Raw genomic sequence first — 13339 nt, 5'->3', positions numbered from 1 at the left:
GAGGGAGTTTATTACATGAGGGAATTTCTGTATGATAGCTACCCTAAAGGGCTACAATTGATCTCAGCAATACAACTTTACACCAACCCCCTGAGTTATGAAATGATATAAACTGTACTACTGTAGTTTCTCCTCCAGCCAGACAGACACCAGAAAGGTACGTCACTTCCGGCTGACTACTCGCGTGCTTGATTTGAAATTGTTTGCCGTTTGTCGCTGTTTTAGTCCTCTAGACGTTTATTTACAATCTCTATTGCATATTCTTTGGCATTGCTTATCCTAGTGTGCTGTCTTCATCGTTCCTAACCCACCGTGCTTCTTAACTTCATTTTTTTTCGTACATATTATTTCTCATTCTTTATTTTTTTCTCTTCATGGCGCCTGCCGAGGAACGAGCCCTTTCTGAGCTCGGTCGCCGGATTCAGCGTCTCTTGGAGAAGCAGACGGAGCTCCAGCGGGAGAAGACGAGACTCGAGGCAGCCCACGACGCCTCCTACGTGGCCGTCGCCTCTCCGGCTCCTCTGCCGCGGCGGTTTGCGGGGGTACCCATCTACACGCCTGCACCGGGATGGGAGCGCCAGCGTGGGCGTGGGAAGCCGAGGCCGTCCCCCCCTCCACCGCAGCCAGTCTTCACTTCTGCCAACCGGTTTGAGGTGCTCAGCTCCTGGCCTTCACCTGCTCCAGCGCCGAAGACTAAACAGGACGGTGTTCTTATTATTGGTGATTCAATAGTTAGACATTTAAAAGTGCCGGGGATAAAGAGTAATGCAACCGTGTCTTGTCTCCCAGGCGCACGTGTCCTGGACGTTGCCAGGCGGCTTCCGTCGGCGCTTCGGCAGCGCGAGGACTTCGGCACCGTCGTTCTCCACGTGGGAACGAACGACATCTCCGCCCGCCGCAGCGAGGTCCTGAAGGAGCACTACCGTTCGCTTCTGGATACCGCTCGGAAGAAGACGGATGCTAGGATCATCGTCTCTGGCCCCCTGCCCACCTACCGTCAAGGATGCGAGGCGTTTAGCAGGCTCTTCGGGCTCCACTCCTGGCTCCTGGATTGGTGCGGCACTGTCGGCGTGGACTACGTCGACAACTGGGAGTGCTTTCGTGAGCGTCCGGCCCTGTATCGTTGGGATGGGCTTCATCCGAGAACATTGAGGTGGTTCTGCGCCGGAACTGACTGGTCATTCCCAGTCACATCAGTCAGGTAGGTGGAATGGATAGCGAGCAGGTAAGTAATATTAAAATTCCTAATGTTCCTCCTGACCATCTCTCTACTGTTAGTATGATGAGTAGCATGTCCATATCACCCACTCTGATTAACGCTAATAAATTTTATAAATAATATAAATAAATTTTTCAGCATTGAGACTGTGTCTGTTCCCCGCAAAGCTTGTTATCACAAACGCCCAAAAATCAGTTTTAACAACCTAATTAGAATTAACACCAAGGCACTGCAGCGAATGCAATATTTCAGCACTTCCAGCATTAAATTAGGGCTTTTAAATATACGATCTCTAACATCCAAAGCACTCACTGTCTGTGATATTATTACTGATAACAAACTCTATGCATTATGTCTCTGCGAAACATGGGCTAAAGCCAATGAATACATTGCCCTAAATGAGTCCACTCCCCCTGGCTTCAGCTATTACAGTTGCCCACGAACGTGGTGGTAGTGTAGCCACAATCTATGACCCTACCATTGACACAACACAAAAATCTAGTTATGATACTAAATCCTTTGAAGTTCTTACTCTTAAAGTCACTGCATCAAAAAGGCAGCACTCATTTATGCTCATCACAATCTATCGTCCTCCTGGCCCTTATACAGAATTTCTTTGTGAATTTGCTGATTTTCTCTCAAGTGTAGTTATCGTATCAGAAAAGGCCTTAATTGTTGGTGATTTCAATATTCACTTTGAGAAGGACCATGATCCACTTAAAATTGCATTTGAATCAATTTTGGATGTGCTAGGGTTCACTCAGAATGTTACTGGGCCCACTCATCAATGCAAACACACATTGGACCTAGTGTTAACACGGGGCATTGAGATAAAGAATCTATCCAATCTCTCGCTACATGAGACCATCTCTGATCATCATCTAATCACATATGAAATTGCGTTAAACTTTGATATTTGTCCACAACCACGCTATATTAGAAAGCGCACTATAACATCCTCAACAGTTAGTGATTTTATCAACAACCTTCCAGACCTTACCACCATTTCTTTTCCAACTCACCCAAATGACCTTGAGCTCATTACAAACAACCTACAACACTTATTGTGTACAAACCTAGATAGTGTTGCACCAGTCAAGACCAAACAATTTAGAGAGAAAAGGCTTGCTCCATGGTACAGTGACAGCACGCGTGCATTAAAACTGGCTGCTCGTAACCATGAACGTAAATGGAGACACACAAAACTAGAATGTTTCCGAATTGCATGGCAGCACAGCCTCACCGACTACAAACATGCCTTATCTAAAGCCAAATCACAGTACATCTCTTCCCTTATAGAAAACAACAAAGACAACCCTAGATTCCTTTTTAGCACTGTATCAAATTTAATTGGAAACAAAAAGGAAATCAACCCCATTGTTCCCTCTGATTTCTGTAGCAATGACTTTATGAGGTTTTTTAATAATAAAATTGATTGCATTCGCCTCAAAATCCAAAATCAGTCCAAAGTCACATCGGCTCCCGTAGATGAACCCCCCGCCAGCTTTGAGGTGTACTTAGACTACTTGAATTCTGTCGATGAAAATGACTTGCTTAGTTTAATTAGCTCATCTAAATCAACTACATGCTTACTGGATCCTGTACCAACACAATTATTTAAACAAATTTTACCTAGTCATTAGACCATTGCTCACAATAATAAACTCATCCCTCAACATTGGATATGTACCAAAACCTCTGAAACTAGCGGTAATCAAACCAATTATTAAAAAACCCAATCTTGACCCTCTTGTACTCGCAAACTACAGGCCAATATCAAACCTCCCTTTTATTGCTAAGATTCTAGAAAAAGTCGTGTCACAGCAGTTGTGCTCTTACCTACAAAACAATGACATTCATGACATTTTTCAGTCTGGATTTAGACCAAATCACAGCACAGAAACGGCTCTAACAAGAGTAACTAAAGACTTACTCCTTTCACATGATAAGGGCTATATCTCTATTCTGGTGCTGCTTGACCTTAGTGCAGCATTTGATACCATAGATCATGTGATGCTTCTTGATAGGCTGGAAAATCTGGTAGGAATAAAAGGATCTGCCCTCTCTTGGTTCAGATCTTATTTATCCGATCGTTACCAATTTGTTTATCTGAATAATAAATCCTCTAATCATACTTTAGTTAAATATGGTGTTCCACAAGTGTGGTATGGTTGACAAGGAGCGCTAAAGAGGGTATTATTGTCGCCACCTGGTGGGTTGGATAGGACGATAAAAGCCCCAGGATCACCAATAATTTTCACTTCCGCTTTCGATCAACCAAGGTGGTGTGTGTGGGCGTGCAGCGTCGTTGCGGCGGTGGAAGCTGAGTCGTATTTCTCTGGCTGAATCGGAAGCCAAGTGTCCGAGTTTTAAGCAGGTTTTTAGCCTTGCTTGACTACCCAGCGAGCTATAGGGTAGATGGTGGTTTGAGGCCACGGATAACTGACTTCGCCGTTAAGGCTTTACACTTGATTGCAGTTGCCTGAACGTCATTGTTCCGGTGCTGGTTGATCGCACTTTGCAGCAGCTAGGTTGGTGTTTCTCTTTTTTATATTAGTGCATCTTATCTTGGTGGGTTAGGAATTGTGATATGGGGAGCAATGCGGTTAATGGCGATTTGTTTTAACTTCAATATAGTAATTGACCGCGGTGGCCTGAATGTCACACTTCCTGTTCCAGTTGATCGTGCTTTGCAGCCTCTAGGTGGGTGTTTATTTTTTTTTTTAGTGTATCTCATCTTAGCGTTTTTGATATGTTTTAAGGACAGGAGTGTACTGAAATGTAGACTGATCCTGTGTTTTATGTTTCAGTGGGGCCAGGCCTGGTTGCCTGTAGGCCACTGTTTTCTTTTGTTTCTTTTTTTTTCCTCTCCCTTCTTTTTATATTACTTGCTTGCCTCTCATGCCAAATTTTTAGCAGTATTGTATTGATTTATTGAGCCATCTGCACTGTTGTCTTTTAATTTCCTTCTCTGAGTGGACCATAGGACCACTATTTTTACTCAGTGTTACTAGGGGTTGCCCTGTATGCCCATTTAGTGTTTAACGCATTTGAATAAGTCTTAATTGTGATGGCCCTAGAGTAATTATTAGTGTTCCGCCCCAAGGCTTAAGTTTGAGTACTTTTGGTTTCTTTCTTCTTGTGAGTGGTTTATGTTTAGAGGTGTTTTCTTTGTTTTGTTTCCTTGGGGTAATTAACTGGAACTCCTTCATTACTCTGTGGGCATCTTACTATTAACATTTTAGGCTTTGCCAGAGGTATTGGGCTGAATGGGAGTGTTCCTGGTGTTCACTATTGAATTCAAGACTCGTGTTAATGTGACTTGATTTTATGCTGTGTTGACTGAATAAAGTGCCCCTTTGTTAAGCAGCCTTAGTACTCATTTATTTGAGAAACCTGACAGGGATCCCCATACCCTTTAGACAATTGGGGTGGCGTAGTCGTGGTTATTGTATGTGGCGGTAAGCTCTTTTATTTTATAGAGGGTGCATAGTAGTAGCCCCTGGAGCGTGCGCCCCGCCACACAAGGATCAGTGCTTGGCCCTGTATTGTTCACACTCTACATGCTGCCACTGGGTCGACTAATCCGTAAGCATGGGATTCACTGTTATGCTGATGACACAACTGTATATATCAGCCAAACCCAATGATGTTGCTTGTCTACATAAAATAACAGAATGTCTAACTGAAATTAAAGACTGGATGATGCAAAACTTTCTCATGTTAAATTCTGATAAAACTGAGGTCTTGTTACTAGGTAAAGATACTCAGATACATTCACTCAGAAATGCTGCTATTGATAATTCAACAGTAAAACACAATGCCATCATTAAAAACTTAGGGGTAGCCTTTGATTCGACTCACATTTGATACCCACATATCCAATACAGTCAAAACCGCCTTCTTCCACCTACGCAATATTGCCAAAATTCGGCATATTTTATCATTAAAAGATGCAGAGAAACTAGTGCATGCTTTTATAACTTCACGTCTAGAATACTGCAATGCGCTCCTGGCAGGGAGCTCGTGCAAAGCGTTACACAAGCTTCAGTTAGTTCAAAATGCAGCAGCCAGGGTGCTCACTAGAGCTAGAAAATTCGAATATATCACCCCAGTTCTCTCGTCCCTACACTGGCTACCTGTAAAATTTCGCATTGACTATAAAATACTCCTCTTAGCTTATAAATCTCTAAATGGTTTAGGCCCGCAGTATCTTACAGAACTTCTCATACCTTATCGCCCGTCACGTACACTTCGTTCACAGGATGCCCATCTACTCTTTGTTCCTCGCATTAAGAAAAACACAGCAGGAGGAAGAGCCTTTTCTCACAAAGCTCCTCAACTCTGGAATGGCCTTCCGGTTACTGTTCGGGGCTCAGACACACTCTCAATCTTTAAATCTAGATTGAAAACCTACCTTTTCAAACAAGCTTTTGGTTGATCACTTACCTTCAGGTTACTCCTTCTATATTGGTGTTCGGGCTGGTTTTCATATTATCACTGTTCTGTATTAATCCTGTCATATCACCATAGCTACAGCATTCTTAGTTAGCTTTGTAGTAACCGCCAACACGCTGTCTGTCACTGGGTTCTCTTGCCTGACCAGTGGAAGCTTTTTTCGCAGGACAAATTTCCCCGTTCTTTACCATGACCCTACTAACCCTTTGTCTGGCTTTCTTTCTCCTGTCTCTCTCTCATGCTTTGAGATGTCCTGCTGCTCTCCAGGTGTTGCCCTGATCCAGCCCGTGTCCTGTACAAGATCCTGGCCTTGTCTCATCTACACTATCATGCTTGGCCATGCTGTTTTATCTCAGATTAACTCTGCACCTAATTTTAACTCACACTGAATCCCTGATCACCTCCTCCTTCATCAGACTCATACATCACTAATATCATCATCCTCACCATTTTCATTTCTGCTTCTCCATCATCACTAATATATTACGTTTATATTACTATAACCCCTTCATCGGTCATTTCACTTTTACTTCTGTTCTCTGTTGTGTCTCCGGTGTCGACCCGAGGAGGATGGGTTCCCCGTATGAGTCTTGGTTCCTTCCAAGGTTTCTTCCTTGTGTGCTGAGGGAGTTTTTCCTTACCACTGTTGCCCCTGGCTTGCTCATAGGAGGCTTGGACCCGGATCTCTGTAAAGCTGCTTTGTGATGACTTTTTGTTGTGAAAAGCGCTATATAAATAAAATTTGATTGATTGATTGATATAACCATTACCTTACCTAATACCTGGAGATTAGTGGAGAGGATATGAGCAGAGGACTTCATAGACGCTGGGCTTTCTAGAGCCCTTACTGTGCCTGAAGCTCTTGTTCCACAGCTTTCAGGTTTCAGAGGTCTGAGGTCTCATTCATACACTGGGCATGGAGTCAAGAGTCGCTGGATTAAACTATATCTTCCTAATTTTGCTAATAGAAAGAAACTTTGATTGGAAATTTCTTATGAATCTACTCATTTTCTTATCTCACCTCATTTCTGTAGTTTTTCTGCAGTTTACACCAAGATGAATCTACTAATTTTCTTATTTCACTTCATTTCTGCAGTTCTTTTGTTAATTACTTTCTACGCTCTCTTCTCTGTTCTGGATTCTCTGAGTAACCGCACATATTCTCCCATTCTTGCTGCACTTCAGACTTGCACTTCAATTAACTGACTGAGAAAAACTGACTAAACTAAAACTGACTAGACCAAAGCTTCAGTGCCAATTTTTTTTAAATCGGGCCTCAGGACCTATGCCTTGAAGACCAGACTGGTCCTCAGGGATTGAGGTTTGTAGCATCTCTTGCCTTGTTCTCATTCTGATTGGATATTCTTAGACTAGAACCTCCCTTAAATCATGACATCACATATAATTCATGACATGGACAAGACAAAGACTCAAGAAGGATGAATCCTGGAATCTTCCTGTTGAATGAGTATTCAAGATTTCTGAATCATGCTTTTACAATTATAAACATTATTGCTTACACAATCTTATTACACATGAATTTCTCACATTCATCTTACTCCTAGAGTAAGTTGATTACAAGATGCTATAGAATAGATTATATGTTAACACAATACAATATCATTCCAACAAAACCATATTTTACAAAATTCTTATCCAAATAACACACATATAGTATATAGCAGATACAAATACCTGCTATGTGAAGATGCTAATGATTCATGATTAAAAGTTCATTTTAAATATATCATTATAATTCTCTTTTGATTGTTCAACTGAAATTTATTTTAAACAGTGATACCCCATATGGAACTTGAAACTGATTTTAAACCAAAATAAATTAAGGTTTAATTCTATGATTTGAAAAGCTTTTGATTCAGCAGTTTTACAGAGGGCATAAGTTGATCACTGACAATGTCCCTGCCATCACCAAAAATTCCTTTCTTGCCCCCTGGAGACCTTGTGTCACAAACAGAGCTTGGAGGGTAGTTTATGACTGGTTATACAGCAACAAATTGGGGGTTGAAATGGAGGCTTGTGTATGCTGAAAATGTTATCTAAAAATCTGATCTGGCTTGGGTAAGAGAAGGATGATCAGAAAGGCCACTTATTTGACTAGGCTAAATTCTGAATAGTAAAGTCCCAAAAAAGTCAAATTAAAGCACCTTCATCTCATTACACTAGACATACATTGACAATATATTAAATTACTGATTGAACCATTGATTTATTCATTATCTGTAACCGCTTATCCAATTCAGAGTCGCGGTGGGTCCAGAGCTACTGCGACCCTGAACTGGAAAAGCGTTTTCAGACAATGAATGAATGAATAATGCCGTAAATTATAATAATACATATTGGTGGTGAATAGAACTGCTGTTTTAATAGTATATTAAAATGTGTTCTTACATCTCTGGGTGTACCAATACCAGTGAATTTTATGTTTGAGTTCAATAAAGAGAACTCAGCAACAACTGTCACACAAGCAGAAAAATAAAATAAAGACAGTACCTGAAAATCTTTGTTAAAGCTACTATCCTCTGTTATTTATATACCTGCCCTCAGCACAGTATTACACTAGAGAGTACCTCCATTCCTCCTGCCCTTAGAGCAGTACCACACTATACAGTAGTAAAATTCCTCCTGCCCTTAGAGCAGGTGTAGACTATAAAGTAGCTACATCCCTCCAGCCCTTAGAGCAGTACTAGCTACATTCCCCCTGCCCTTAAAGCAGGTTTACAGTATACAGTACAATTCTCCTGCTCTTAGAGCAGTACTACATTATGCAGTACATTTTCCTGCCCTTAAAGCAGCACTAATGTTACTCTACACAGTACATTTCAGCCTTAAGGGCAGCATTAAGCCATAAAATAGCCATTAAATTAATGGTTAAATAATCATGATTTACCTGAAGAAAACACAGCACTCCTGCCCCTAGAGCAGCGCTCACAAACAGACCCACACTGAGTAGCATGATATGGGCTAATAAGCTAAGTTGGCTTTGCTACATCAGCCTAAACCCTTTTAAGCCTAGATAACTCACTCCCAGATATACAAGGCTGCCTAGCATGGGACTGCATGTAAACAAGTAGCTAATATATCTACCAGTCAGCATTATGTGATATTTCACTGTCAATACAATTAGCTAATGTTGCTACAGTTAGCTCTCAGATGCAAGCTTTACTTCTTGGTTATCCATCAAAGCAAGCTAATAAAGTTATACTTGTGTGTGAAGTGTTCACACGTTGCTTGAAGACAGGACTTGGAAAGCTCTCACTGGCGTTTGTAAATTATATTGTCAAGATTTGACAAAAAAAAACTATTCTCAACCAAACAGCATTATCAGATTGTATCTGCCAAACCATACCATCAAATGGCATCATTTTCCTCCCAAACATCATCAGTCTGTAAACAATGTCATTGTCCACCCAAACAGCATCATTCAATGTACAGAGCTATGCAAATATTTAACTTGTTGTTTGGGACAGTGGCTCTTGTACAATGTAGTAGCTTTCGGTTGCTTTATTCTTTATTCTGCTTTAATGGCATTTTTACATTATTATAGTATTAAGGCAATTAATATATTACATCATTAACAGGGTATTATTTTAAGTGCTGTTCAGTCTGAAACACACCCCTGTCACACTGATTTAGTTAATTTGCAATTGTTCTGTAGCATGTGTAAAAGATGAACGAATGAGAAAAAAAAACTGACTTCGTGTCCAGATGTACCTTTTATCCACAAGGCATTTTTTTCAATACTCGTGCATATATAGTCAGTAGGTTGATATTCCATACTTCAGTCCTTGTTAGGGCTAAATGTGTATGCATTTTTCCCCCCAACATATTCTGATTAAAAATCAGGTCAGGGACATCTCTGATTCTGTAAGTGAGTCGTCAGAGAACATTTCACTAAAGCTGCATTTCTCTAAGTTAGACATTGATTAAACCCACCCTTCTGCTTTTAATCAATGAATTTAATCTTGTTTTTTTCAGGAATTCTGCTACAGTTTTATTGCTGTATTAGGGTCGCTATTAGCTGGTGCTTTTGCAGCTAAAAAAAAAAATATATATATATATATATATATATATATATATATATATATATATATATATATATATATATGTATATATATATATATATGTGTGTGTGTGTGTGTGTGTAAAGAGCTCAGATTCTGGTCAGTTATATGAGAAAAGCAGAAACCATGCAGACCTTTTATTGAATTGTATAAAATATCTAGACATTTTCTGGAGAACACTATTATATTGTTCAAATGTTAGGTAACATTTCAGGGATTAATCATTTACAATTAATTGCACTTGATTAAATCTTAAATCACTTAATACTTAGAAACTCTTGTTAAATTAAATTAAGCTAATGATTACAAAAGTTTGTAATGAACTAAACAATGCTGAGTCATATGTATTTCATAAAGAATTATTGAATAAATAGGGCTTTTTACAAGAATGGTTAATTAATTACTAATCACATCAACATGAATTGCTCATTAAAGGGAACGTCTATGATTGGGGGGAAATGCACTTCTCTCTGGTGGTTTACATTCAGAAGTTCAGTGTCTTTTAAGGTGGAACTGCATGTCTGAGATAAAAAAACGACTATTGTTTGAACATGGCTGAATGTATTATTGTCTGTATGTATTATTCACTGTTTGAATTACCACAGAAACTTATTTGTAATTTGTCTTGGTTAGTTTTGTAGCACTAAGTAATGCAGTTAGCTGTCTCCTGAGTTTGAAGAGATTACCATCTTAAGAGATCTGAAACAGCAAAAATATGTCAATATTACCCACACTGAACAGGAATATAGCAAATTCCTCAACTCAAGTTCATGTTTTTCAACATTTGGAGTTTTCTCTGTTGTCTACAAAAACATCAAAAACGCAGCAGGTAGTGTCGCAGTCATACAGCTCCAGGGACCTTGAGGTTGTGGGTTCAAGTCCCGCTCTGGGTGACTGTCTGTGAGCAGTTTGGTGTGTTTTCTGCGTGGGTTTCATCTGGGTGCTCCCACGGTTCAAAAACACACATTGGTAGGTGGATTGGTGACTCAAAAGTGTCCATAGTGAATGTGTCACCCCCTCCAGGGTGTGATCCTGTCTTGTGCCCAGTGATTCCGGGATGGCTCCAGACCCACTGTGACCCTGAACTTAATAAGTGGTTACAGACAATGAATAAATGAATGAATAATGTTTATTCGGGTGGCACGGTGGTGCAGCATGTAGTGTCGCAGTCACACAGCTCCAGGGACCTGGAGGTTGTGGGTTCGTTTCCCACTCCAGGTGACTGTCTGTGAGGAGTTGGTGTGTTCTCCCCATGTCTGCGTGGGTTTCCTCCGGGTGCTCCGGTTTCCTCCCACAGTCAAAAAACACATGTTGGTAGGTGGATTAGCGACTCAAAAGTGTCCGTAGGTGTGAGTGTGTGTGTGTCTATGTTGCCCTGTGAAGGATTGGTGAATTCCCGCCTTGCGCCCAATGATTCCAGGTTGGTTCTGGACCCACCGCGACCCTGAATTGGATAAGCGGTTACAGATAATGGATGGATGGATGAATGAACGAATAATGTTTGTTCAGTTGTTCAGGTTATACAAACATTACGTTCAAATTTTTGTACATAACTGTCCAGTGTACCTTCTGAAATCTGGGTAATAATTGGGAATTTGCCTCTCTTCTTTGCAGAATGTTGAAACATTGGAATTGGTATGACCTTACATCAAATGACATATATTCAAGCGCTGTCTGGGCCGGTTGCAGGCTGATATGATAAAGATTGTGGAGTGTGGCATTCAGCCCAAGTCTGAGCCGAGCATTTGGACCAGAATCGGACCAAAATTCAAACAGTGTCTGAGCTTGATGTGGGCTGATGTGTCAAGATGTATAATTACTTAAAACACAAAAAACAGTAAGTGTAGTCTATTTTCCCCAGGGTCACAGATGCTAAGTCCATTCCACAACCAAAAGACCTTCTCTTTAAATCTCTGGTTAGATCTGTGTGAGAGATATTAAAAACAAATCATCAGCATCAAAATGTCTTCCCTATCAGCGTTTGCAGTGAAAAATACATATTGGCCATATATATTCCATTTTGGTGAAACACAGGTCTACAACTAGCTCTATTTTTAAGCAGGATTACAGTTTCAGCTGCAGTTAATTCAGACTGATTCTGGAGGTGATCTAAATCACCCTCCAGAGCTCGCAATGTAATACTGATAGTGTGTGTCTTAGACTCTGCCCTCTTCTGTTTCTCTGCCAAAATCTTCAAAAGTACATCACACCATCTCCAGATCATCCGTTTCAAGCAAAATACTCTGTCAAAGCACATGTTCTTTGCTGTCGTCATGCCATTAGCATACTCCTCATGACGCCAACTTTGTACTGAACCAACAAGCTAGACACCAGCTGACCTGCTTACACTGTTTCTGTGTCCCCTCTATCTGATTTAATTCAATCCCAATTCAAAAGTCACTGGAAGAAGAGCACTGGGTACCTTAAAAATATCTTAGTTCTCCAGGCAGCATGCAAGAGTCATTAAATGAGCAATTCATGTCAGTGTTACACTATCCTCTCTCTCTTAAGCCTGGCCCATGCTACAGGATTATCGGGCCAATTTTGAGACCGACTTGCTCCTACTACAATATCAAGAGGTTTCCCAATTTTACGCCGATCGTAAACAATTATCTTTCCAGATTATCCTGTAGTGTTGGGAGTCCAGAAATCAATCGCTATGCCTTCGATATACTCTCAGTGCAATTGGGGCCAGCTTGAATGTGAATCATGAATATGTAACATGTTTAATATTTAAAGACTCTTATAAACCTATAGTTTGGGGTGGGCGCAGATTCTTGGTTGTGAAAGGGCATGTTAACATCAGGCCTGAAAGAATGTAAAGCTATGTGAGTCAAGCTGGGGTTATTTCACTGCCATCTGCCATGTTTGTTTACATCTAGGCTGTGTACAGGTGTGGAGGTTTAAGGAAGACCGCATTGTGTCTGTATTTACAGTTTGTTTTTTAAAATGCTGCCTGATTTTACAGAGAGAGAGCTTTAGGCTACAGATGCCCTGACAATGTGTAGAAATATGTCTGCCTTTAAATCCGTTACACACTCTAATAGGCAGCAAGAGAGCAAGGTATCAGCTGCTTTCTGTTTTGGACACAGCCCAAGTGTGCAAGAAATTTCAGCCTGCTCTCTCGGTGTAGTGGTTAGCAGAGTGTCTTTCGGTGTGTGTCATTGGAAAGTGTTCAGGGCAGATCGTGTTGTGTGGGAACTTGTCTCAAACACAGACGCTCTGGCCACAAGTTGATGGAGAGTGTGCTACTTTCAGTGCACTAACCTGGCCTTACTATTAGGATTCTGCCAGTTGCATTCTGATTGGCTCTATGTACATCTGCGTATATGCACTTAGATGTATCGATTTGTACTCACTCTTACTGGTCCGTGAATCATAAAGACTGCCTCCTTCTACACGTCTTGCCAAAATAGCAGACCTGTGATTGGTCACAGATTTGTGTGCCAGTCAGGTTTCTTTTCCTGCAGCAGTAGGCAGTTCTTGGCCACGTTAAATGGTGAAAGGCTCCCTAGAGAGTCTGGCAATGCCAGACTATGTGGGAACTAACAACGATGAAGCAGAGAAATAAAATCTATGA

At 40.8% G+C, this 13339-nt stretch overlaps 1 long non-coding RNA gene across 1 annotated transcript in view; it reads left to right on the top strand.

The window, feature by feature from the left end:
• The first annotated feature begins 3547 nt into the window (after window positions 1–3547).
• The window catches only part of LOC136697077 (uncharacterized), a 245903-nt gene continuing 236111 nt past the window's right edge, over window positions 3548–13339 (top strand). Inside the window, exons 1-2 of the long non-coding RNA XR_010802677.1 lie at window positions 3548–3750; window positions 3857–3922. This is a non-coding gene — a long non-coding RNA (uncharacterized lncRNA). The remainder of the gene's footprint in view (window positions 3751–3856; window positions 3923–13339) is intronic.

This window comes from Hoplias malabaricus, chromosome 1 (assembly GCF_029633855.1).
Source record: "Hoplias malabaricus isolate fHopMal1 chromosome 1, fHopMal1.hap1, whole genome shotgun sequence".
Lineage (NCBI taxonomy): Eukaryota > Metazoa > Chordata > Actinopteri > Characiformes > Erythrinidae > Hoplias > Hoplias malabaricus.
Note: the sequence above shows the minus strand (reverse complement) of the source record. Positions and strands in the feature narration are given on the sequence as shown.